Source organism: Herpailurus yagouaroundi, unplaced genomic scaffold, assembly GCF_014898765.1.
Source record: "Herpailurus yagouaroundi ecotype Mexico unplaced genomic scaffold, PumYag 188, whole genome shotgun sequence".
Lineage (NCBI taxonomy): Eukaryota > Metazoa > Chordata > Mammalia > Carnivora > Felidae > Herpailurus > Herpailurus yagouaroundi.
Window position 1 is genome coordinate 8,172,453 of NW_024412419.1, and position 27,696 is coordinate 8,200,148.

Below are 27,696 nucleotides of genomic sequence, written 5' to 3' on the forward strand. Positions count from 1 at the left end.
TAGGTTTATTTTGGTAACTCTTTCCATTGGAAATCCTTTGCAGTATAGACAACGATCACTGTGACAGTTTGGGGGAACTTTAGTTAATATGCTGAGAACTATCACTCTTCAAAAGGACTGTCACTTCATTCACCCATTCTGCCTTTATGGAGTCCCTGATTGTTGAATGTCTGGGGTGTGCTAAGCATTGGGCCCAAAAGGAAAGTTGCTCGAAAATGGTTAAGCTGTGGCTCCCGCCCGCCACCACCCCACCCCGGAGTGCCCAGCCCCACTCCAGAGTGAGTACATCCCACAGAGAGCTGCCGGGTAGCTGACGGCCATGGGTGCTGGAGACGGGCCTAGCGCTGTGCTCCAGCAGCACGTGGAGGGCGGGGAGCCGCTGACGGGTGGTTGGAGTTGGAAGGAAATGAAACCGGAAAAGGTGGAGAGCAGATGGGCTCGTGGGGTTTTTGCCGGAAGTAGTGGGAAGGGTAGAGCGAGCGTGTCCTCCAATTCCAGGTGGAAGCTTCGGGGCCCTGTTTGGAAGGCATTGAGGGATGTAGTGGGGAGAGAACCGTTACTGTGGAGATGGGAAGAATGGGGGATTGAGGGAGGCGGGCAGGAGGCAGCGGGCATCCCCGGGAGAGCGGCCAGGCAGGCAAGCAGGTGCTGCTTGGAGGGAAGGAAGGACCCATCCGTGGCCCAGGGGAGGAAGGGGTGAAGGCACCGGGCTAGGAAACATGGATCCGAGACCTGGTTTGGCCTCTTGGTTGATGTCACCTTGGTCAAGTCGCGTCTCCTCTCCGGGTGTCCGTTTTCTCAGCGCAAACAATGGAGATATGGGCGTCCCCACCACCCTTGACTCTCTGCAGCTCTTGGGCACTACTCAGCGTGAGGCACTTACGCGGGAGGTTAAGCAGGTCACAGTTGGGGACCGGATGTGGGAGCCGGAGGCAGAAGGTCTTCATTATTCAGGAGGGTGACGGCCCTTTCCTTCACGGTGGGAAGACAGCGGGGAAAAGGGTGGGGTGACAGGACGGCCCCATCTCTGTAAGGGAGGGGAGGCGGTTAGGGAGGAGCAGGCCTTAGACGCCACAGGTGTTCAGAACTCAGGAACGCACGTGTCTGTCGTGGCTTGTTTTCCTAGCTCTTCTTAATTTTTTTGCTCGATTCACGAGCATGCATCAGAGTTAATGAAGCAATTGTATGATTAAGCCACAAAGAAATCTAGGAGGCAATGCACTTGGATTTCAGTGGAATTATTAGATACGGGGGGGGGGGGAAAAACTTGTAAGAGAATTACGTATAAATCTCCATATTACCCCTTTGTACCCCAGCCGTGAAAAGAATCAGATCACTCAAAGAGCTCAGAAACGAACTGTTTCACGAGTTTCGGCAAAAAGCAAAAGCATTTCTATTTCCGGTGGAAGACTTTGCGAAGCCCTTCAAAATGCAGATCTGAAACTCCGTTTCTGGTTTCACATCTACTGCGAAGGCCGGAATCACTTTGCACTTTTGAAGAAGCGTGTGATGCTGTTGAAAGCCATCGGGATTTGCTCTGGCAGAACTAATACCTGCTAAGATGCCGGGGTGCCGTTCTGTTCTTTGCTGTGAATCATCAAACATGTTTTAAGTTATATTTGTGTTGATGGAGAGGTGGAGGCTTTAGGACATGGTGGGGTTGTGGCAGGGACTGGGTGGGGGAGTCTCAGCCAGGCAGAGTCTGGAGAGAGCCCGAGGAGCCTATACCATGTGACCTTGGGGTCCCTGTCCTATTTCCTGCAAGTAACCTTGACCTCGGCCTCGACACACATTTGTGCGGTTCAGCAATTGACAGGGCTCCTTCCCAGGCATTACTTCCATGGTTTCAGAGCCTTCTTAGAAACAGGTACAGATAGTTTCCTTCAAAGGGCACACGCGGCTCCTAGTCTCAGAATGTGGGCAAATTTGTATGCACTCTGCCGAGTTAGACACACATGTGTATTAATGGGGTGTCGGGAGTGAGACAGGGAGGCAAGTTGGAAGATGGAGAGAACACTGGCTGTGGATCCAGGAAGATCTGAGTTCAAAGCATGGCTCGGTCACTTACTGGTTACTTGACCTGGGTGCTAATTCGCTTCCGAATCTTATTTTCCTTTTCTCTACAACTGAGCCGGTTACAGTAGCTTCCTCTGAAGGGTATAGTGAGGCACAAATGAGACGAGGATTGTGGAAGCACTTTGTAAGGGATGAAGCATCCCCAAAATGCTCAAACTTGGAATTTACCAGCAAACCTGGCATGTTTCAAGAAGGGGGTGATCAAAGCATTGGAGGACCCTGAAGCCATGTCACAAGTTTGAGGTGACAGAGCCTGACATCACCATGCCTTCTATTTCCAGGGGCTGCTTTGCTGGGCACCGTTTAGTGGAGAGGTGACAGAGTGCAGCGGCCCTCCAGGGGGCTTGCACGAGCCATGCCTGAGACTCGGCCCTCACCAGGGCCTGGCCCATGGCCTCCGTCCGTGACAGCTAGACCCAGGGAAACAGGTGATGGAGTCTAGGAGCCTAGGTCCACAAGAGACAGGGAAAATGTCTTCTCCCTTTCCCTCCTCCTCTGCCCCTCTTCCTCCCTCCTTTTCGGGTTATTTCTCTCTGGCTGGCAAGGTATTCAAAGAGCTCTAATTACGTAGTTGTCATGTTGCATTTAATTGTTTGCCCATAAAGTGATTCACTTAATAAACTTTATTCAAACGTACTTCTTTGCACTGTGTTTGAATGAGAATATTCAGCAAAGGGTGGCTGTGGCATTGACCCCGGGACCCTGGTCTTCATATCAGAAGACAGAGGCTGGGATGCAAGAACTGCTGTTACTCAGCAAGTCGGGGGCCCCCGTGATCCCCAGTTTCCTTTGCAGGAAATTGGGGAGATGACAAGTCCTTCGGAGATCCGGCTCAGATCACATGGTGTAGATGCTCTGTGTTAAGTGGGGAGATGTGAGGGATTCTTGGCTGAACAGGCACCCTCCGGGGGGATCAGGCAATTATACTCCAGGGAGGCGTCATGAGGTCCCATTCCTAAGAAGGGATCTTCAGACTGGGAAGAATTGCTCAAGGGGATTCTGGAAGCTTCTGTGAAGCCTTTGTGCCCCGGGGAATTCTTTATGAGGTAGTTAGGCCAGCAGGCCCTGGCCCTCAGGCAATTCTCAGTTCCCCTATAAACTCTATGATGGCCTGGGGCGATGGTCAACCAATTCCCACCCCTCCCCCGCCAATACTGAAGGACGGGGAAAGGAGTCCTTAAGAGTGTGTCTCCCTTGTGTCACTGGTTTTGATGTTGGAAAACTTGTTTCAGTCTGCGGAGGGGGGGGATGGTGCGTAACAAAATATCATAGACACAGTAGCTTCAACAATGGAGATGCATTTGGAGGTAGGGAGTCTGAGACCAGGAGGCCACCACAGCCGGTTGTTGGTTGAGGGCCCCTGGGTTGCATCCGGCCATCTTGCTGTTTTGTCACACGGTCTGGCCTCTCCGTACTCTTCCTACAAGGCCACCTACAAGGTCAGAGCTCTACCCTCATGACCTCACTTAACCTTCACCACCTCCTTGGCGGCCCCGACTCCAATACCGTCATGCGGGGGAGAGCCTTGACGCTTGAGTTTCAGGGGACACAACTCAGGCCGGCAAAACTCAAGTGTCGAGCGGGCAGAAGTGGAAGCTGCCGGGGCCTTGCCATGGGACTTACGTGGGCCCAAGCCCTGCCCTGTGCCCGTAGCTGAGGGACTTGGGCAAGTACTCACCCCTGTCAGCCTATTTCTCTCCTGGGAGATGGGGTAAGGGGGTCACAGCGCGCAAGGTTCGTGCAAGGATCAGTCAAGGGTGCTGAAATGTGAAGTGGGGTTCGTGAGCAAACGGCTAAGAATTCTTGAGATGCCTTTGGCGCAAAGAGGCGATTTTATTAAAGCACAGGGACAGGACCCGTGGGCAGAATGAGCTGTACTGGGGTTGTGAAGGGCAACTGATTATATACTTGTAGGTTGGTGAGGGGTGGGGCTAGAGATAAAGTTTTTTATTTCATTTTTTCTAATTTTTTTTTTTTGAGAGACAGACAGACAGAGTCCGAGCAGGGTGGGGGGTGGTTGCTGAGAGAGAGGGAGACACAGAATCCAAAGCAGGCTCCAGGCTCCAAGCTGTCAGCACAGAGCCCGACGCGGGGCTCGAACCCACGAACCGCGAGATCATGACCTGAGCTGAAGTCAGACACTTAATTGACTGAGCCACCCAGACGCCCCTAGGTAAAGTCAGTTTTTAAGGAATCTCTGTATGCTGAAAGCAGGGGCTCACAGGACCCTGAAGATTTAGCAATTGTCAAGATAAGGTTGCTCTTAGTTTTTAAGGAAGCGTAAACACAAAGGCGTCAGGGCGGCCATAAACGTCTTGGGGAACGTTCCACGCTGCGGGTCTCTGACATCTCTCAATGGGCTGCAGGCTGTAAGGGAATTTAATTTAAACTACATTTTTCTTGCCTTTGTTTCCCTCATCAAAGGGGACGATTGGGAAGCACCGAGAACACCAGCTGGCTCCTTGCCGTCCTCAGTGACTGGCCACTCCTCCCCTTTCTGCCCTCTCGTGAGACACCAGCCTCGGCATCTTGCTCTTTGAATGATCAAGCGGTTGAGCTGTCTCTAGGGTCTGCTTCTGCCCCTCTGCTTTGGAAGTCTGTCGTCCTGAGAGGAGAGCACATCGTCCAGGAGGGGCTCTGTCTGTTCCCAGTGAGGATAATCACACCGAACTCTCAAGGTTATTGAAATGAACCAAGATATCGTAGGGGGAGACACCTCCTTCAGTTCCTGGCGGGTGGCAATGATAAACATTCCTGTACTGTGGCTCCAGGTGGGGCTGAGTTGGGACGATATCAGTCAACAGAGATTCACTGAGCACCTACTATGTGCCAGGCACTAGGGATAGCACAGTGGGAAAGACCGGCACGATCCCCCTCTCGGGGAACGTGGAGTCTCAGGGGAGAAGGCAAACATTAACCAGATTGTGAAAGCTCCCGTCTGTGGTCTTGGGTCCATGGTCACCCGATGGGCCTCCCACTCCTGCTGCTGCACAGAAGACGTCCTCGGGAGGGGCGCCCTCGGGTCCCGCGGAGTCATCCCTTCCGGGAGGGGTGCTCGGGCGAGAGAGCACTGCTGTTCCTGCCCTAAGTCCCGGGCACCTCATCAAATGCCAGCTCAGCTTCCAGCTATGCACTCCCTCCCGGCCATCTCCTGTTTTGGTGTCCTCTGGGCTGCCCCTCCGGGTGTCCATGAGTCACAGAGCCGCCCCAGAAACTCCTGGTCCCGCTCCGGGCTGAGAAGAGAATTCTGTTCACAACAAACAAATTCCGGGGAAGCGGGAGCCCCAGCGGTTGACAACGCACACAAATGACTGCAGGTGCGGTGCCCTGGGTTTCATTCTCTCCTGCTCCCCTCTTGCCCTCCCAGCTGGGCCAGGGACCTGCTGGGTGACGCGGGCAGGCTCCTGCCCTCTTGCTGGTGTTGAGGGCCTCACGGTCTGCAAAACTCTTAGGTGGTTCGAGGCGGCCTGACTGGGTTTAAACATCACCCAAGGGGCGCCTGGGTGGCTCAGTCGGTCAGGCATCCGACTTTGGCTCAGGTCATGATCTCACGGTCCGTGAGTTCAAGCCCCGCGTCGGGCTCTGTGCTGACGGCTCAGAGCCTGGAGCCTGCTTCGGAGTCTGTGTCTCCCTCTCTCTCTGACCCTCCCTCGTTCATGCTCTGTCTCTCTCTGTCTCAAAAATAAATACATGTGTTTTTGTTTGTTTTTTTTTTTTAAAGAAGGAATTCTTGAGATGCCTTTGGCCCAAAAAAGGTGATTTGATTAAAGCACAGGGACAGGACCCGTGGGCGGGAAGAGCTGCGCTGGGTTTGTGAAGAGTGATTAGTTACATACTAGGGTGTTGGGAGAGGTAAAGGCGCAAGGGAGGCTTCCAGAAGGACTGTGATGTGCTAACGAGGACTCCAAGATACCGGAGGCCTTGCTATCAAGCTAAGGTTGTTTTCCCTCTAATGAGGCATTAACATCGTGACAGTATGGGGTTCCCAGAGAAAGGTTCTACTCTGTATTTGCCTCAAGGATGTGTCAATGGGCTGCAGGTCATAAGGAAATGTAATTTCACCTTCTTGCCTTTGTTCCCCACATCACCATGGAGGGGAGGGTGATGTTGGGGCTCCAGGAAACGGAGGCTATAGGTTTCTGTTGGTAAGATCGCCTTTTCCTTGATGGAGACTCCTGTCCTGCGGGACTGTGATCTCTGTCAGTTAACCATTTGTTTCCTTTCCTTTCCTTTGCCCTGGGGCAGCCGGGAGTGCCGGAGACTGTCACACGGATCCCACCCGGGGTGGGGGGTGTTGTTAACTCGTGCTTGGCCCTCAGCTTGCCTTATGCTCCCTCATCAAAGGCGTAGGGATGGCCAAGCGACGAGAGGGAAGAAACTTGGATCCCTAAATGACCTCACTGAGCAGAGACACCTGCCAACATTGGCCTACTGCCCACATTCAGACTGTTATGTGAAAGAAAAACACATTTCCATTTTAAGGCACTGTATTTGGGGGCCTCTGACATAGCAGCTTAGCCTAATATATATGCTAGCTAACATAAGGCGTGGCTAGGTGCCTAATTATCTGCAATGTGGTTTTATGCCGGATTCTGTTTAGATCTATGTTATTTATTGCTACCCTTACTCTAACAGAGATTGCTAAGACTTCTCAAGACATTATAGTAGACCTATTTCCCCTCTTTGGCTGATAATTTTGAATTCCTTTTAATTTTAAAACCAAGTATATGTGAGGGGACACATGGAAGATATCACTCTTGACACGCCTGAGTACTTATTTGTATCAGGCAGTGGAAGTTATATCATCTGGTGGGTTCCCTTTATGCTTTGACTTCCAGGAAAGTTAGAGCCAGTTTAGTTAAACGCTCACTATAAACCTTTATTGCTATACGTTTCTTTTTATCGTACTTCTTCCCCTATGTATATTTCACATCTGTTTGTTTTGGGTTTTTTTATAAGATTTTTTAGATGGTTATTTATTTGAGAGAGAGCACGCGCAGAGGAGGGGCAGAGAGAGGAGACAGAGGATTCCAAGCGGGCTCCGCGGTGACAGCAGAAAGCCCCGTGCGGGGCTCGAACCCACAAACCGTGAGGACGTGACTTGGGCCGAAGCTGGACGTGTAACCGACTGAGCAGCCCAGGGGCCCCACATTTGTTTGTTAGGAGGTTCACTGCTCCTACTGTCACGCCCCTGGGTGCCTTGTCCATGCCCTTCCTCTGTCATCTGTGTCCTTTCCCCTCTTTCCCTGAGCTCCTGCTTTCCCAATGACTCAATGAAGTGTTTTCTCTGTGCACCGGTGGCCTTCCATACAGAGCACTCCCCTCGGACTTCTGTTGGAACTTCTAGCACACTGAATTTGCTTTCGCAGTTTGACGTCCCTGCTGGAGTGTGAGCCCACTGTGACCCTCACCGCCGGTCGTGCCTTTCACACGTAAGGGTGAATTTGTCCCAGACCAATTCGCTCTAAGTTAGTCTCTTGCAAAACCCCCTGGAGACAAGGTAAAGCCAAGAGCTTAAAGCAATCCATTCTGGTAGAGTCGTCGGGTGGCCCGAAGCCATAACGGTAGGACTTCAGTTCCAGCCCCTGATAATGACATAGGAGGGGCTGGTGCCCTTCCAAGCACGGAGGCTGACATAGCAGGGCTGACTTGGAACCAGAACCACACCAGGGCTCACGTTGGATCCTAGCTTCTATCAGGCTAGGGGAGGAGCCTGTGCCCCACTAATCATGCAGCTAAAAAGCCATAGCCCGAGGACAGGGTCCGTTCCTCTCCCAGATTCTGATGTCCCCTGCTACTGCTCCATGAGTCCCCTCCGTGAACAGGCTCCAGCAGGCCACGGCTGTCTGGCCGTTCATCCTGCTTCCCTGACACCCTGGGCCCCCCTTCTTCCCTTAGTCATGGAACCTCATGAGTGTTTTGGTACACGTGGCCGCCGGAGAGGGATTTTTTTTCCCCCAGGTACTCTTGCAGCCCATATGACAATAGGACCAAGAGTTAGCCAATGGAGTGTAGACAGAAGTGACGTGTGCATTTCCAGATCACATTTTTTTTTTAAGTTTTTTAATCTTTCTTTATTTTTGAAAGAGAGACAGAGAGAGAGAGAGAGAAAGCGGGGGAGCGACAAAGAGAGAGGGAGACACAGAATCCGAAGCAGGCTCCCGTCTGTCAGCACAGAACCCGACGCGGGGCTCGAACTCACGAACCGTGAGATCATGACCTGAGCCGAAGTCGGACGCTCAACCAACTGAGCCACCCAGGCGCCCCTACATTTTTTTTTTTTTAATTAGGAAATTGTGTGCCTCCACGCCACCCAGCCCCATCTCTGTTTCCTGTGGGCTGGAATGTGGAGTGACAATATGAGGAAATTTTGACCATGGCCCAAAGCTAACAGCCTAGGGGAGGACAAAACGATGAGCTAGGAAGGCCTTGAGTGCTGGGAATGTTCTGTACCTCCATCTGAGGGGTAGTTTCACAGGTGTGTACATATGTAAGAATTGATTGAGCTACCCTCTGAATATTTCCGAACCGTATTTGACACAAGTTATGCCACAGCAAAAAAAAAAAAAAAAGGAAAGAGAGGGAGAGAGGGAGGGGGGGGGGGGGGGGAACCTGGTTCCCTGAATGTCATGGAGTAGAATTTACCTGTCGCTGGTCCCACGGCAGCAAGGCCACCCTGGCTGGACACCAGGCCACAGGACTCTATTAGGACCATTCATGAGGCCTTACAGAATGAGCGGTAAGCCGCCAAGGAGGCCGAGGGTGGGAGCGGGGATCATTCTAGACAGCAGGAGTGAAGGCCCAGAGGGGAGAAAGCACGGACGTTTTCGCGTGGTGTAACTAAAGCCCTGGGTGTGCGTGGCGTGAGGGCCCCGGGGGCAAGGGCATGTCCTGCGGTGCCTCCCTTTGACAGCGAAACCCGAAGGTGGAGGGAGGTTCAGTCATCTGTCCTCTGACGTCACTGCTGACATCATTCATTCCTTTGTTCTTTCACTGAGCAGGAACGAGGTTCTCCGTGGGACCTGGCGGTGGGCCTGTGGGACAGAGCACCCTCCCTGGAGGGGCACCAAGGCTGTATGGACCCCCCTCGGCCCCCTTATTGTGGGTCATCTCCCTGAGGTACCACAGATAAGTCCTGAAGATCCCCCTTTCCCAAAGAGCCTTTTCCCGGAACGCTAATGTTTTGTTTTGTTTTGTTGAGGAAAAAAGTTCTGTGGTAAAATAAGCTGGGAAAGTGGGTTTGCTTCCTCCTCCTTGGAAATTCTTGCAGGTCAGCTTCATAAAATCTCTGGGAAGTAAAGACTATTTAAAATTTTGTGTATGAGCTTCCCAGGCCCGCCGTCACCAAGTCCCACAGTCCAGGGGGGTGGTGAAAACAACAGAAACTTATTCTCTTGTTGTTCTGGAAGCTGGAAGTCCCGAAGGAAGGTGCGGCCGGGCCGAGCTGGTGGTGAGAGCGGGTCACCTGGGGACTGAGGTGACCACAGAGGAGGCCTCCTGGGGCAGAAAGGGCAGTTCTGGGTTCCTCCTTGAGGCCTGGGGGTGGGGACAGGGAAGGCCCACAGGAGCCAGCTTTTCCAGGACTGTACCACAGGAGGCTTTCAGGCCTGCACGGGGCAGAGGGGGACACGACAAACACGGGGTGCAGCGGAATTTGGGTCCAGGTTACCCTCTCCACCTCACCACCCGTCAGAGCCAAGAAGCTGCGGAAACGCAGCATCTGTGGGCCCCGGCTCCTGTCACACCTGGGCCTGTGCCGCCTCGCAGGCTCCAGGGGCTGATGTGGGTGGCGTTTTCACATCTCCTGAGCTAGTTTATGGAAAGCACTCAAAATAAACCCCACGTCTATAAACAAGTTTCCTTCCTGCTTATCAATTTTCCCCTCCGCTGGGCTTTGCAATTACGTACGTAACGCCCACCTCACGCCCTCCCCCCACCCCCCCACTTTGTTGCCTCCTGGGAGAAGATTAAGGAAAATTTACCATTTTCTCCGTGGTAAAAAAAAAAAGACAGGGATTCAAGTTCAGGGCTTGCCACCGACCTGCTGTGTGACCTTCAGCATAGACTCTAACTCCCATCTTTGCCTTTATAAAATGGAAGCCATGATACCACCAGCCCTGCCGACCTTCCTCATCGCCATCCTGTGCCAGGGACTATTATAGAAGCAATGACTCTCAAAGTTCCTCGTCAGGTGCAATGCACGAAATGTACCGTGCAAGTGCGTTATAGATCTTTATTTATAGCTCTTTCCATACAAAAATATGGTACTTAGTCATGTATTAATCAGAAGAAATTAGCATAAAAGTGTTTCCTTTCTCTCTTTTAAGGATAAACTTTTAGAAGGAAAAAGTAAAAGGAAACATTCTCTGAATACGGTAATAAGAAGAATGCATCTTTTTTTTTTTTTAATGTTTATTTTCGAGAGAGAGCGAGAGGGACAGAGCGTGAGTGGGGGAGGGGCAGAGAGAGAGGGAGACCAGAGAATCCGAAGCAGGCTCCGGGCTCCGAGCTGTCAGCACAGAGCCCGACGCCGGGCTCGAACCCACGAACCGTGAGATCGTGACCTGGGTCCAAGTCGGACGCGTAACCGACGGAGCCACGCAGGTGTCCTGGAAGAATGCGTCTTTTAGGTCAGGTTTATTGGGAATGTAAAGGACCTATCCTAAAATTGGGGCGTGCGGTTTTGGGAGATTTGCCAATTACGTCCAGTCGTGCAAACATCATCCCAATCGGGACAGAGTATTTGTGTCATCCCCAAAGTGGACCGGGTCCCCTCTGAAGCCAGTCACACCTCCCCTCCCCCAGCCCCTGGCAACCTCAGGTTGGATTTCTGCCCTTAGAGTTCTACTTTCTCTAAACGGCATATCCGTGAGATCATACAGGAGCTCTTCCTGTTTGACTTCTTTCTCTCCACCTGACGCTTCTAAGATTCATCCGGGTTGTTGAACGTGTCAGGAGTTCATTCCTTTCGCCTGCTGAGGCCTCGGTAGGATGCAACCACCGTTGTTTATCTACTCACGCGCTGGCGGACGTTTGGGTTGTCTCCAGTTTGGACTTATGACAAATACAGCTTCTGGGAGCATCCATGTACCACTCCTTCTATGGCCATGCTTTCCTTTCTTTTGGATAAATACCTCGATGGGGGAATGACTGGATCATCCGGTAGGAGTATGTGTAACTTTTTGAGACACTGTCACACTGTCGTCCACAGTGATAATATTGTCTCTCTCTCTCTCTCTCTCTCTCTATATATATATATATATATATATTTAACTTTAGCTGTCCCCCCAGGTGTGTGGTGATGTCCCCTCGTGGTTTTAATTTGTATTTCCATAATGACTAATGATACTGAGCATCTTTTTTTTTTTTGTTAATATTTATTTATTCTTGAGAGACAGACAGACAGAGCACGAGAGGGGAGGGGCAGAGAGAAAGAGGGAGACACAGAATCCGAAGCATGCTCCAGGCTCGGAGCTGTCAGCACAGAGCCCGACGTGGGACTTGAACCCACGAACTGCGAGATCATGACCCTCCACCAGGCGCCCCGATGATACTGAACATCTTTTCATGTACTTATTTACCATCCGTATTTCTTCTTCCCTGAAGTGTCTGCTCAGATATTTTGCCGGATCTTAAAATTGGCTCGTGGCGTTGAATTCTGAGACTTTCGAAATACTTCGGGGACGGGTTGTCTTCCATAATATGTGTGTTTTGAAAATAGTTTTTCAGTCTATGATTTGTTTTTTTTTTTCATTTCCGTTTTCTTGAATGTCCTTCAAAGAGCAGTTTTCTTAATTTTGATGAAGTTCGATTTTTTCCTGTTTTGATTACTACTTTTTGTGCCTTATGTAGAGAAGAAATTAAAAAAAAAACCTTTGCCCAATTCCCACATCGGAAAGATTTTCTCTTATGTTTTCTTAGAGTTTTATTGTTTTAGGTTTTACATTTAGGTCTATGATATATTTTGACATGATATATAATTTTTGTATATGATGTGAGGTATGGGCTGGTGTTCTTTTATTTTTGTGTGTGTAGGGATATCCAATCGTTCTCACACCATTTGTTGAAAAAATGTATCTGTCTCCACCAATGACCTTTTCATCTCAGTGAAACATCAGTGGACCCTACGTGGAGGGTTCTGTTTCTGGATTCTCCATTTTGTTCCATTGATCTAAATGGTTTTTCTTGCACCAATAACACACTGTCCTGACTACTGTGGCTTTATATTAAATTTTAAAATCAAATTATGTGATTTCTCCAACTTTGTTCTTATTTTTCAAAATTGTTAGACTCTTTTAATTTTTTTTCTTTGAAGCTCCAGACACATTTTTGGTCGATTTCTACAAAAGAGCCTGTTGAGATTTGAATTTGTATCACTTAGAATCTATAGATCAGTTTTAGGAGAATTGACATATTAATAAGATTGAGTCTTCTTTTTTTTTTTTTTTCAACGTTTATTTATTTTTGGGACAGAGAGAGACAGAGCATGAACGGGGGAGGGGCAGAGAGAGAGGGAGACACAGAATCGGAAACAGGCTCCAGGCTCTGAGCCATCAGCCCAGAGCCTGATGCGGGGCTCGAGCTCACGGACCGCGAGATCATGACCTGGCTGAAGTCGGACGCTTAACCGACTGCGCCACCCAGGCGCCCCAAGTCTTCTTTTTTTTTTTAATGTTTATTTTTGAGACAGAGAGAGAGACAGAGACAGAATGTGAGCGGGGGAGGAGCAGAGGGAGAGGGAGACACGGAATTGGAAGCAGGCTCCAGGCTCTGAACTGTCAGCACGGCTGACGCGAGACCATGACCTGAGCCAAAGTCAGACGCTTAACCGACGGAGCCACCCAGGTGCCCCTAAAATTGAGTCTTCTGATCCAGGAACACGACATATACATTTATTTAGGTCTTCTTTGATTTCACTTAGCTTCGTATAGTTTTCAGCAAACAGAAAACTACATATTTAAAAAACTTTCTTACCAAATATTTCATGCTTTTGGTTCTATTCTAAATAAATGTATTTATTTGTATTATATATGAATACTTCTATATTCCTATTTCCAATTGCTCATTGCTAGTATATAGAAACATGGTGGACTTTCATACCCTGATCTTGTGTCCTGTGACCTGGCTAAGCGAGTAGCTTTTGGTGTGGATTCTTTATGGTTTTCTAGGTAGACGATCCCATCCTCTGCAAATGAAGGCAATTTACTTTCTTTCCAATGTGTATCCCTCCACCTCTTCCTCCTCCTCCTCTTCCACATGTTTCCTCCTCTTGCAGTGGCTTGGCCTCCTTGAATGTGAGCAGTGACAGCAGACATTCTCACTCTGTTCCAGATCCTTGGGAGAATACATCCCATTTTTCACCATTAAGGAGGATGTCCACTGTAGGCTTTTCATGGATGCCCTTTATCAGATTGAGACATCTCTTCGTTTCCTGGTTTGCTGATCTATTTATTTGTTTTTGCAGACTTTTTTTTTTTAAATGACTTTTAAACATTGTTACTTATTTTTAATTTTTTTTGGAAGGTCTAATTGGCTTTATTAAGTGATCCATGAATCAAGCCGCATCCCAATCTAGCAAGTAGAGGGGAGCTTGTAAGACTCTTCTTTGTTTTTTTTTTTTAATATATATGCATTTTTTTTAATGTTTATTTATTTCTGAGAGAAAGGGAGACAGAGCACGAGCAGGGAAGGGGCAGAGAGAGAGGGAGACATAGAATCAGAATCAGGCTCCAGGCTCTGAGCTGTCAGCACTGAGCCTGACACGGGGCTCGAACCCATGACCCGTGAGATCGTGACCTGAGCTGAAGTCAGACGCTTAACCGACTGAGACACCCCGATGCCCCCTAGACTTTTCTTAAAGAGCAGTTTTAGGTTTATAACTAAACTGAGAAGAAGGGGGTCACCTGGGTGGCTCAGTCAGTTAAGTGTCTGACTCCTGAGTTTGGCTTAGTCACGATCTCACGGTTCACGGGTTCAAGCCCCGCATTGGGCTGCACACTGACAGCGTAGAACCTGCTTGGGATTCTCTCTCTCTCTCTCTCTCTCTCTCTCTCTCTTTCTCTCCCTCTCTCACTGTCCCTCCCTGAGTTTGTGCACGTGCTCTCTCTCTCAAAAATAAATAAACTTAAAAAAAGTACATTGAGAAGATACGGAGATTTCCCATATAATCTCTGCCCCCACGTGTGTTCAGCCTCCTCCATGATCAACACCACTCAGCAGAATAGAATTCTTTTTTCACCAAGAACCTACACTGACCTATTATAATCACCTGAAGTGTCATAGTTTATCTTGGGATTTACTCTTGGCGTTGTACATTCTGTGAGTTTGGACAAATGTACAGGAACCTATATCAATCCTTATATCGTATGGAATATTTTCATATTAAAAATCCTAAAAATCCTCTATTTTCTGCTGATCCGTCTCTCCTCCCTCACCCCCGGCAACCACTGGTCTTTTCATTGTCCCCGTTGTTTGTTTTTTTCCAGAATGTCATACAGTTGGAATGATACAGGGTGTAGCCTTTTCAATTTGACTTCTTTCACTTAGCAAGATGCATGTAGGGTCCCTCCGTGTCTGTTCATGGCTTCATAGCTCATTTTCTTTTCAATGCGGATGAACCGCAGTCTATTTTTCCACTCACCTGCCGTAGAGCATCGTGATTGCTTCCAAGCTTCGGCAATTATGAACAAAGATGCTACACACATCCACGTGCGGGTTTTATGTGGCCACGTGCTCTCAATTCCTTTGGGTAAATACCCAGGAGCACGATTCCTGGATCTTAGGGGAAGGATATGTTTCGTTTGTGCTGCCGAACTGTCTCCCAAAGTGGCCCCACCATATTGCATTCCCAGCAGTAAGAATAAAAATTCCCGTTTCTCCACATCCCTGCCAGCATTTGCTACTGTTAGTGTGTTGGATTTTGATCCTTCTAATGGGTGTGGTGATATCCCATTGTGGCTTTAATTTACGATTCTTTAATAACATACGATGTTAAGACTCTTCCCTTGTGCTTATCTGCCATCGGTATAACTTCTTTGGTGAGATGTCTGTCCAGGTCTTTTGCCCACAGGTTTTCATGGACCCCAGGATTGCCTGGGGGGCATCACTGAGTGTTCTTTCATGAACGGCACACCTGATGTGAGGGTCATAGACCAGAGGAGGCCCTGGGGGGGGGGGGGCGGGGGGCGGGGGGCGGGCGGGGAGCGGTGAGGCAGAGGTTGTGCTGTGCGTGGCCTGCCTACAGGAGGAGCCCACGGACGCCAGGCCGTGATGCCCGAAGACAGGTGTCTACCTTCTCCTTGTTGAGCACCCGATGTGACTTGAGCAGCCCTCACACACAGACGTCCTACTCGGGAGGATAAGGGGAAAGGGAAGAATCTGAATTTGGCTAACTATCCAGAAGAATCAAAGTTTAAAATCGGAAGCGAGGGGGTGAAGTTAAATTTGATTCCCCCCACTGTCGTCAACAGAAAAGACTGGCGAGAGGCTCAAGACGTTGGTAGGGCCATGCTCTCTCTGCAAGTGCCGGGGGTGGAGGTGTCCCAGGCCTCTCTCTCAGCCTCTGGCAGCCTCGGGTGGTCCTTGCGTTACAGATGCATGATTCCAATCCTCCGTCTTCACAGCGTCTTCTCCTCGTGTCTCTTCATGTCGCCCTTCCTCTGTGTGTGTCTGTCTCTGTCCAAATTTCCATCTTCTATAAGGACACCTCTCCTATTGGATTAGGGACCACCCCAGTGACCTTAAAATCTGCAAAGACCTATTTCTCTCTCTCTCTTTTAAATATTTATTTACTTATTGGGAGAGTGCACGCAGCGGAGGGGCAGAGAGAGGGGGACAGATGATCTGAAGCAGGCTCTGCACAGACAGGCTGACGGCGGTGAGCCCGACGCGGGGCTCCAGCTCACAAACCGCAAGACCATGACCTGAGCCGAAGTCGGACGCTCAACCCACCGAGCCACCCGGGCGCCCCAGCAAAGACCTGTTTCTAAATAAGGTTACTTTCTAAGACACTGGGAGGGAGGACTTCTTCAACATACCTTATTTGGGGGATACAGGTGGATCCATAGCGTCCACATCCCACGGAGTTAGGGCTCTCGGGACGCTCTTTGGCCGCCCTACACGTCAGAATCTCAGGAGTCCAACCGCATTGTCGGCGCATGGCTCGTTACCGTCGAAAGGGACAGCTGTGAAAACTGTAACGAGCACTGGCCTTGGGAGGCCCAAGTCCCGGTTTGCCATGTAGTAACTGGGTGGCCTTGGGCAAGTCCTGTCACCTGCTGCACTTCCTTTCAATACCTGTAAAACCAGAATCACTATCTGTCCTAGTCCGCTGAGAGGGCCGTAACAAAACACCATAGCCTCGGGGACTTAAACAACAGAAGTCTGTTTTCTGACAGTTGTGGAGGCTGGAAGTCCAAGGTCAAGGTGCCGCTGATTTGGTTTCTGCTGAGCGTTTTCTCCCTGGCTTGCAGACTGCCACCTTCCTGCCGTGTCCTCACATTTCAGTGGTGGGGGGGAGAGAGAGCAAATTCTTTGATGTCCGGTCTTATAAGCACACTAATTCTTAGGAGCAGGACCCTACCTTTATGATCTCATTGAATCATAATGACTTCCTTAGAAGCCCCATCCCCAAAGACAGCCACCACCGGGAGTTAAGACTTCACATATGAATCCGTGGTAGAGGGGACACAAACGTTCAGCCACGGCCCACCTCTTCCAGTGTCATTAAGAGGGTTAAAGTCGATGCTGAAGGTTACCGTGAGCACAAGGCCTTGAAGAAACTAATAAAAAAGCACTACCTTCCCCGGATTGTCTCCATGACAGGAGATTATTTCTCCCTTATGTGGCCGGATCTTTACAGTGGGTGAGCCCCATACCCTCAAAAATACATGGGCTTGCTGAGAAAGGAACACAGAGCCCCAGAGGCTGCAGAAGCTACTGACTTGGGAAATGCCAAAAGGACCTTACTTAACAAAACCCTCATCGACGCCCACCGTGCGTCTGGGGACACGTGGCGACGACACTGGAGAGCAGGGAAGCAGAGTGCCTTGGGCAAGAGAATGACATCCTTAGGTAAGGCATGGAAGGGCTTTCCCGATCCCGTCAGGAACGGCCATGTCTCCATCTCCACTTTCCGTCCCGTGGGCCGGTATTAGGCTCATGCTAATCATCTCATGGGAAGGAGAATGGGAATGAGCATTTATTGAGTACCTGCTGTGTGCTCCGAGGTTTCACCCGCATGATGGTTTTCAGTTCATTTACTCGACTTGGAAGTTTGCTGGTGAGACATCCAAGGCTTCAGAAGACACAGCTGGTGAGTGGCAGGGCTGGGCTTTGAACCTGGGTCTGTCTGACTTCACAATGCTTTGAAGGCAGGGGTCCGGCCACAGTTTGAAGCAGATTGCTCTTTGAGGGTTACCTAAGCTCTGTCCTTATGGGTGTGTATGAGGTCCTTGACGGCGGGGATCTCATCAGATTCATTTACACCTTCTCAACAGCACCCAGCACAGTACAAGGAGGTGATGGGGGGCGGGGGGCTTGGAAATGTTCATTGGAGCCATGGTGGATGGGTAGTGCCTGGATCAATGTCAATATACATATTGATATGATATATCAATATCCTCTCCATGAGAGTCCTGCCAGCAATCTTTACCCCCCAAGGGTCCCCACATCACAGGCTGGACCGTGGCTCTAAGGGCTCAATCCTCTCCTCCTTTGATGAAAATGGCGGTGGGGTGGAGAAATGGCTTTCCTGGTATCCCTTGAGTCCCAGACCTGAAGCTGTCTTGTCCCAACCTCTCAGGCCTTGAGTCTGCTCTTGACGGAGGCCGACCCTCATTGGCTTTCTTGTGCATGGGGCAGGGGGGTGGGGGGGAAGGGTTAGGAAAGGGCTCAGCACCCACAGTCTGAGAATTGTTGATCGACCCCTTCAGAAACCAGCATGGCTGTATCAGAGGGGTGCGCTTCCCAGCCTTGTCCTGCTTACGGAGATTTGGGTGTTTGGCTATGTTCATTTAAAAAGTCCAGGGGCACCTGAGTGGCTCAGCCGGTTAAGCATCTGACTTCGGCTCAGGTCACGATCTCGCAGTTTGTGGGTTCGAGCCCCGCGTCGGGCCCTGCGCTGACGGCTCGGAGCCTGGAGCCTGCTTCGGATTCTGTGTCTCCCTCTGTCTCTGCCCCACTTGCACTCTGTCTCTCTCTCACAAATAAATAAACATGAAAAAAAAAAATAAAGTTCTGTTTAAAAAAATAAAAAGTCCACATACCCCAGGAGACGGGCAACAGAGTGCTCCGGAGCTCAAACGGCTGATTTTTGCAGAAGTCAGATGCTGGGTAAATCAACAGCACTCCCATTTAAAAACCATCAAAATCAAGGTCCATTTGTTAAGCCGCTTATTTGGCACAGAGGGCTGCCACGACTACAAACGAAATGCTTGCTCCTGCTGATGGCTTCCGGAGGCCCATCATTCTGCTCACTGCTAAGAACCCCCTGGTTTAACCCCTCGCCCTTCCTTCACTGCTCGGTTCCCTTTGCCTTTTTCAGTCTCGAGCGCTTCTCAGAGCTGTTGTGGGACCCAATGGGCTAGTGGGGTGACAGCTTCATTAAAGATTAAGCTATCTGTCTGAGGGATTATCGCTTCCGTGATTTAACTCTTGCTTTGCAAGGTAGCTTTTCCTCATATGTACACCCTCCCTCTCCAAGAGGACTGTCACGACTTCAGGGCAGGCATCGTCTCTAATCAGACCTCTGCTGCCTTGCACACAGTGTTCGATTAATATTTGCAGTTAATATTTGCGGTTTGAGGGTGTGTGTGTGAGTGTGCGTGTGTGTGCACGCATGCGCATATGCATATAAGCGTGCGTGCACCTGTGCGAGGTCCCTGGCGATGGAACGATTAAGGAGCCAACCCCAGGGAGGCAGTCAGCAGCGGGTTTTAAAGCCCAGCTGCTTGGGGCGAGGGGTGGGGGGCCGCCGGTTGATAATGGGAAAAAGTCAGCAATTATCATGTAAGGGGACTTTTGGTAATGGGGGAAGCTCTTAGAAAATCAGCCCAGATGTCATTTTTCTTCTAAACCCCAAATCAAGATTCTGGCTGTGGCTGCCCAGAGAAAGAGAGGTGCCCATTTGTACGGGAGGGGGGTTGTCCCTGCAGACAGACATGTTATTCAAGGGCAGAAAAAGACAAGGCCATTGGGAACGTGACAGGCGGCCAGTGGAAGGTAGGTCCAGAGGTAGGTCCAGAATATTTCAGTTTGGGCCCTTGGGATGTTCCCTGTGGATCTTCTTGAGATTAAGAAGTTTTGGTCAACGCAGAAAACAGTGGAAAGGATGTGGAAAACGATGTGACGTACCCAGTTACCATGGCGGACAGATTAGCTACTAATAGGGGAGTTGGGGTACGCAGCTCTCCCTGTCCCTTTGGTTGTCTCCGTAACACTGTGTTCGAGTGCGAAGAACCTCAGGTGTTGCTGTCCAGGTAGGTCCCACTGACTTCCTCAGGACCGAGGTTTATGACGTGTGCCACCCACTCCTGGCATGCCTCCTATCTTGGATTTCCCAGCTTGAGGCCCGTTTACAGATTCATGCCAGACCATATGCCCCGATTTTTTTTTCAAAGCGTGTGGTTGCCTGAGGATGACGCCCCAAGTCCTGTCCCCTGGGCACTGCCTCGTGCTCTGAACATGCCAGCCTCTCTATCCGTCCGTGCCCCTGTCCTTCTAGCTGAAGAGTGTTCTCTCCCACCCCCCACTCCGCCCCAGCTGCTCGTTAATTTCCCACTCAACCTCCGAGACTCGTTGTCCCCTTTCTGAATTTACTTTTCTCATCTATGAAGCTAGAATAATTACCCTCGGCCTTAGTCTGCTCGGGCTGCCCTGACAAAATACTAGGAAGCTTCAGCAGCGGAAACGTATTTCTCACGGTTCTGGAAGCCAGACATCCAAGATCAAGGTGCGGCTGATTTGGTCTCTCTGAGATCCCTCTCCCTGGCTTGCAGACGGCTGCCTTCTCCAAGGGTGCTTACGTGGCTGAGATGTGGGAAGAGGTGTCTCTTTGGTGTCTCTTCTCATAAGGACAGCAATCCTACTGATCACTCTTAAGACCTCATTTAACCTGAATTACTTCCTTGAGGCCCCATCTCCAAATACAGGCACCCCGGTGGGTTAAGGCATCAATGTATAACTTTTGAGGGGACACGTGTATTCAATCTATAACACTGGGATTCATAGTTGGTGTTTCAGAGCCCAGGAACACTCAAGGCCCTCACTTGATCAATGGGGAAACTGAGTCCCCAGCGAGGAGATGGTGCAGGAAATGAGAAGGATGGCCAGGGGTGCCCACCTTATCCTTCCTCGCAAGGAACGAGGCATGGGTGGAAACGGCCAACGTGTAGGGACATCGGGAAAGCTCTCGGGATGCACTCTTGTTTGCCTGTTGGTGTTCACGTGAGTCCGGGGAGAGTCAAGTCAGGGCTAGTATTGCCACCAAATGAGAATGCCACAAACCTATATGGAAAGACTTTCAAGATGGCCCGTCGAGGATTGTGCAGGGTAACAACTCGATAGCCCTGACTCTTCTGGTGGAAAGAGCACGGAAGCCAGCAGATGAGGAGGAGGAAAACTGGAGAGCCTGGGGGGCTCCCTCCTGTGGGCTGCCCCTCAGCACCCCCGCGTGCTCCAGACACACAAGGGGAGCCTGTCTGTCCATTGAGGGTGGGGAGCCACAGTCACGGGGAATCTCAGTGATGGTTCCCACGTGGCCAGCAAGATTCCAGCAATTTCCCACTGAGCCGAAAATTGCTGCCTCCCCCCATGCTGAAGCGCACAGATGTTCCTCTCTGATCAAGGGTATAATTAACACCTGTCAAGGCGAGGGGCTGGGACGGGAGGGGGATTCCACTGTCGCTGCAAGCACCGTCCCTCCGGAAGTGCTCAGTGTCTAGGAAGCACATTTCCTTCCCACGTGAAGGGATTAAAAAGCCATCTCATAAAATGAAGACACAGGTGGTGTTTAGCTGGGCTAATGTCTCTGAGTTTCCGTGTTCGGTTTCTTCAGCACGCGTGCCGACGGATGCCCGATGAGCTACGGAAGCTCGTTCAATGACGGACCCTACCCGCGAGCACAAATGCCAAGTCTGGGCAGGACATTTCACCTTGCCCCTCTTGAGGGGTTATTCATTAGCAGGTACTTGTATCTCCGTGGTTATTTTGTACAAAGGATAACGAGGGAGAGATTACCTTAGGAGCTCTGTTTATGACCGATTTTTTTCCCCTGGAAGCTCAGCCATCAGCGGAATACCTGGTGGCAAATGAATTCCTGAGAAGGTTATGGTCTCAGGGGACCCAGCTGCGCATGTCCCCAGGGTTACTGTCCCAACTTTGAGATGCCGGAGTTGGTCATACGCAGATGACATCTGCTTTGCAGCACCTTTGGGTTTTGAGAATTCTTACCTTCGTCATCTCCCGTGTACCTCACAACGGCCTTATGATGTAGTTTCTACTCTGATACGTCCAGTTAGTACCGATCCGATCGGTTAAATGACTGGGACGGAGGAAGGGGAGGGACTGATGTCAGAAGCCGTACGCTGTCCCAGAGAGGAGTCCCTCATCCTCCTGTTCTGAGAGGCGGGGGTCGGACGGGTGGCGTGAGCCTTACAAGGACACCAGTTCTACTGGATAAATGTACAGCATCATTCGTAGCTCACCTTAAACTGATTACACCAGCAAAGACCCTCCTTTGAAATAAGGTCACTTATATTTTTGGTCGTTGACCCATTCTTGGCATGGAGCTCCCCAAAACCTTAGAATTTCATAAATGATGAGAGCAATACAGGTGTCCTGTTACATGAATGGGGTGGCTTTTGGAAAACAGCTAAGGATGGCGGCTGGCTGCCAGGAAAACCAACCTTGGGATTACAGGGTTGGTGCTTTTCCTCCTACAAGACCAGGGGCCGGAGATGGAGTTCAGATGGCAGCGGTCAATGATTTAATCAATCATGCCTGTGTAACGAAGCTCCATAAAAGCCCAGAAGGAGAGGGTTTGGAGTGCTTCCGGGTTGAGGCCCACGTGGGGCTTTAGGAGAGCGGTGCACCTGGAGAGGGCATGGGAGCTCCTCGCCCTTTCCCCATACCTGGCCCTGTGCGTCTCTTCCATTTGGCTGTTCCTGAGTGATATCCTTTTATAATCTGGTCATCTGGCGAGTAAAATATTTCTCTGAGTTCCAGGCGCTGCTCTAGCAAATCAGTTGAACCCAAAGAGGGGGGCGTGGGACTCTCTAATCTGTAGGCCAGAAGCACAGGTGATGCCCTTGGACTTGCGGCTAGCATCTGGAGTGGTAGGTGACCGGCCGTCTTGTGGGGCTGAGCCCCTACCCAGTGGGATCAGGTGCTCTCCCCAGGCTGATAGTGTCAGAATGGAGTTGAATTGTAGGACACCCAGCTTTAGCTCTGTCTAGGAATAGCTCTGTGTTAGCCTAGATTCTCTAGAAAAGCAGAGCCTGCGGCAAGATTTTTTGGGGAAGGAAGGAGATGGTGAAATTCCGGGGAAGCAAGGGTGAGGGGAAAGGGAGTGAGACAAGAAAGTCGGGAGGCAGGGGTGCCTGGCTGGCTCAGTCGGCAACCCAAACATAACCTGTCCCACTGAGGAGCCCTCCACAGTCAGCATTTTGGAGCAAAGAAGGCCAGGCTGGTTCGTTCAGTCTAACTATACCAGTGAGAAATCTTAGCTGTGCGCCCAAGATCACACAGCTGCTTATGAAAGGGCCACTTGGGAACTCTGCCTGCCCGAGCTACTGCCCTCCTCTTCATTTCCCATGCTACCTTCCTGGCAATTCTCTTGCAAGAGAATGTGTAGAGGAGCCTAGTGTTGTTCTTCAGTGTGGAACATCTGCCCCATGCCATGTAGGAAAGTGTTCTCTTCTTTATGTACTTTCCATTTCTCCTATCTGCTAAGTCCCTCAAAATCAGAGCCTTTGGCATCTATCCATCCATCATCCAACGAGCCACCCACCCATCCATCATCCATCTATCTACCTACCCATCCATTCACCATCTATCCACCATCCACCCATCCACTTATCCATCCATTCACCATCCACCCTTCCATCCACCCATCCATCCATCTATCCATCCATCCATCCCTTCATCTATCCATCCATCCATTCACCATCCACCCTTCCATCCATCCATCCATCCATCCATCCCTTCATCTATCCATCCATCCATTCACCATCCACCCTTCCATCCATCCATCCATCTATCCATCCATCCACCCATCCATCCATCCATCTATCCATCCATCCATTCACCATCCACCCTTCCATCCATCCATCTATCCATCCATCCATCCATCCATCCACCCATCCATCCATCTATCCATCCCTCCATCCCTCCGTCTATCCATCCATCCATTCACCATCCATCCTTCCATCCATCTATCCATCCATCCATCCCTCTATCTATCTATCTATCTATCTATCCATTCCTTCACTCCTCAAACATTCTCCAGGTCTTATTCTGGGTGCTGGGGACACGAAAACAAAATGGAGGGCATCCACCCTCAAATAGCTCATTGTCTAGAGAGGGAGACAGACATACGTGTAATCAACAATCCTCCCAGGACAAAGACGGCCAGGGAACCTGGGAGAAGCACCATATGTCTTGGGGATTGGGCAAAGGCTTATGGAGGTAAGGCTAGGGGGTGATGGTTGAAGGGGAATCAGCCAGGCATCTAGCAGAGGGGTTCAGGAAAGATATGCAGGCAAAGGCCAGGGAACCGAGAATTGCCTCCAGATTGGGAGCCAAGGCTCAGTGGGGCCTTGAGAGCAATACCAAGGGCCTTGAACTTGACTCCGGGTGCAGTAGAGAGCCATTGGAGGCTTCAAAGTAGGGGTGCCACCAAATACTTGGATTTTCAAAGAGCACTTTGGCAAGTAGAGGAGGAACCAGAATACCTGGCCTGGTGCTTGGGAGATTTGGGCCCAGGAGAGGTCTAGAGGGGACGACAATGAATTTGATTTTGGATGTGTGGAATCCGCAACAGAGGAGAACTCCAATATGGCAGAGGACAGCACCACCTGAATCTCAGCCTTGCTTTCTTCCTTAACCCCAAACACCTTCCCTTCTCAGTGCCTCTCCAAACCGTGTTTCCATGGGAGGGTGGGATGGGGGGGTTGTGGTCTAATGGCTCTAAGAAGCCTGGAGGCTTTTCATAGGTGGAAATGTTCAGTTATTTGTAGGCACATCATAGGAATATATATATGTGTGTGTATATATATGTATGATGGGGTTTTTTTGGCTTTCTCTTCATCTGCTCTGTCTGTCGTTACCCCGCATACATGACTGGAAATATTTGGCGTAATTTATAGACATGCATGAATGCTTTTGTATATTTGAGATCTGCACACTTTTTTTGCTTGAAAGTGGTTTTTGTTAAGGTCCTGGATGGGTGGGTGCCAGAGAGAGAGACGGGCAGACACAGCAGTGAATGGGGCGAGGCTCAGAGGGAAAGGACTTTGCCCTCCTCCTCTTTGACTGCACCCCCCTTAGCGGTAAACATCATGTTCTCTGGGCACTGAAGCCCCCAGGGTAATATGGCCTGGGACAGTGACCCTCCAGGGGTAGCAGTTCCTTTAGCCAGTCCCCTCCCTCCTCAGGCCCACATCAAAGGGACAGCTGTGTCCTCTTGCTGGGCTGTCTTTTTCCAGACCCCTCACTGGCCACACCTTCTGCCCGTGTTGTCCTTCCCTTGAACTTCCAGCCACCACGTGCATGCTTTCTTCTCTCTCCCGCTTGCAGCCACACCTCCTCTCTCCCGGTTAGCATTGACCTCGATGCTGGACCTTCACATCATGTTTGAGTATTCCATCCTGCTTTGGCCTTTGGGGCCCTCAGTGAATACTCTACATCCAAATGTTTAGCGTGATCAGGGAGAGCTTTGCCACAGGCAGCCTTGGACAGGATTGTAGGGCCAAGGGGTCAGGGATTATTTCCTGACCACTGGATTTTACTGTTTGAAGTCTTTCTTGTCTTTCTAGATTCCTCGAGTGGGTTTTCTCTATTTTTTGCCTGCCCAGGCTCAGACTCACGCCCGTCTAATCCTCTTCCCATCACATCACACCCAAAACAACCTGCTCCAAGATCAGCTGTGGACAATCAGGATGGCTGCCTGGCTCCAAGATGGCCCAGTGGCCGTGCCCATGACATTTACTTTGTCCGCAGCCACGTCCGGTGAGTTCAAGAAAAGAATCCAATTGGATTCTCTCTTCTGCTATGCTTCCTGCCACCTGTTTCGGCTCCCACTAACAGCTTAGGAAGAATTTTAAGGAGAATCTGGCTTCTCCAGCTCTAAAGGCTCCAGATTCCTGGGCTTTTGGCTCTTTAGGATAGCAGTCTAATTTTGCCAAAAGGGCAGAGAAGTCCTCCTTTAGCAAAGTTACATTTTGTCTCATGCTCTCTGCTTTCAAATGGGTCCCTCTCAGCCCTAGGCTTGTCTCCTTACAGGACCCCACAAAAAGCTTCAAGAAGCATCCAGCTCACGTCTGTCTAACAGTTCCCTTCTAAGCCCCCAGTGCTACAGTCTTGGTAAAACATGGTCTGGATCCCAACACAGATCACTGTTAAAGACCTGTTTTGCATTTGCGAAGCAAGAATGCCAACACACCAACCCCAAACCCTGGTCTACTCGTTAGCTTCCATTCGTGTAATCTCTGATTTTAAGTTTCAAGTAATGATTACATTTCCTTGTGCGAAATTTGGTAAGGATGATGTTGGAATTTGCAACCCAAAGTGGTTTAAGAGCCCATTGACTCTGTTGACTAAAACAAATCAAGGCTAGTTCTGGCTTCAGGATCGGTTTGATCTAGTGTTTTGACAATACTAGGTATTCGTGTCTGTCTCTCCATTCTGTCTTTGACCATATTCACTTCATTTAAAGGCTGGCTGTTCTCAAGGTTACAAGACGAATGCCACCTGCTTTAACAAAAACTATGCTTGCACATCCATATCCAGGGGGAGAGGGAGCTTCTCCTGCCTCATTCATCCAACAAAAGTCTTCTGCTCTACTTTGATTGGAGCAACCTAGGTACTGTCCCCATGGCCAGGGAAATACTCTGAGTGGCTTGAGGCTGGACTAACTCACCTTTCCCTAGAACATTAATGGAGGCAAGGGAGATATACATGTCAAGGAGGTGATGCTAGTGGCTCAGACTGATGGGGGCCCCCCTTTAAAGCTGGGGTGGGAGTCATCCTGTCCAGACTCCATGGCTTCTCCACATTGTGGGGAGGCGGAACCAAAGCTGGAGAGGTGAACACAGTGAGCCATGCTGTGTTAGTGCACTCACAAAAGTATTAATACAAACTACAGATGTAAGCATGTTCCCAATCCCTAACCTCTTCTGGCTTCTTTTTCTGTCTGTTAGTATGTTTTTACAGACGGGGACATTAGAGCTCACTTATATATTGGCGCTGAAAAGCAAAGAAGTTTGTTTCCGATTGTTTAGGTCTCATTTCAACCCCGATATTACAAAAAAAAAAAAAAAAAAGTTGCAATGATGGCAACTCTTCACCTTGTAGTTCACGATGCACTTCCTTTACTGCTCAAAATAACCATCTGATGTGGCTCTAGTAAGTATCATCTCTATTTTGTAGACGGCAATGGAGACTCAAGGAGGCAGAGTGACTTCTCCAAAGTCACATAGCTAGTGCATGGCAGACGTGGGACTCAGAGCTTAGTTTTCCGGGTAGAGATCCAACATGTCTAGAAAGATATGACCTTCATGGCTTCAGGGCATGGAATGATTTGCCCACCAGGAAGTAGGAAAAGGCCTCTTTTCTTCTGGAGAGTTTTCATGTTGTACCACTCCTTGTTGCCTTCACGCCATGAGCTCCCCATCTCCAGAGGCATCCAAGTTGAGACTGTGTGCCTATGAGGAGGGATACAGTGGGTGCAAGGTTGACCCAAATGATGTTCTCTAGTTGAAAGGTTGACCTAAATGATGCTCCTCCAGTTCTGAGGTTCTGGGTCTCCAGGCTTTCTGGAAACTTGGCACCCCCCAGGGTCCATCTATATCCCTGGGAAGTCCTATTTGATTGTCATGACTGGACGAGGAAGGAACTTCTGCTCCTCAAAGGGCTCTGCTGTGCAACCCAGGGTGTGACTAATGCACAGGAGGCTCCCAAGGACACTTAAACCGTATACATTGATGACTGGATGCTGACTTGGAGGAAGGCACTGAGCTCATGACATCATAATTATTTGGTTCTCTTGCACTGAAACATCCCACAAATGACAGTAATTATCAAGTCCTGCCTGACATGACATTTGCTTCAAAACATGAGAAGACATTTCTGAATTTCCTTTCTTTATTCCCATCCACCTGCCTTCCCTCTATCCGTCCCACCTCCCACTCTGCTCCTGGTTCATCCTACACCACTTTCCTCTTTCCACACCATGGCCTTTCTCTGCTCATCTGACCCATAATGTGCCCCCGCTGTCCCCCCCATTCTCTGGCCAGGAGCAGATATGGAGCTGGGGACACCAAGAGACAAGCATCTGTCAAATGCTTCCCAGGGTGGGACCCTGAGGGGCTCTGAAAGTGTCTTATTGTCAGGGGCTGAGCCCAC

General features: G+C 50.0%; 1 long non-coding RNA gene across 1 annotated transcript; it reads left to right on the forward strand.

Moving 5' to 3' along the window:
• The first annotated feature begins 7,123 nt into the window (after window positions 1-7,123).
• LOC121044554 (uncharacterized) lies at window positions 7,124-9,314 on the forward strand. Its single transcript, XR_005797352.1, has 2 exons — window positions 7,124-7,508; window positions 9,078-9,314. It is a non-coding gene; the product is annotated as an uncharacterized LOC121044554 (long non-coding RNA).
• Window positions 9,315-27,696: the final 18,382 nt, after the last annotated feature.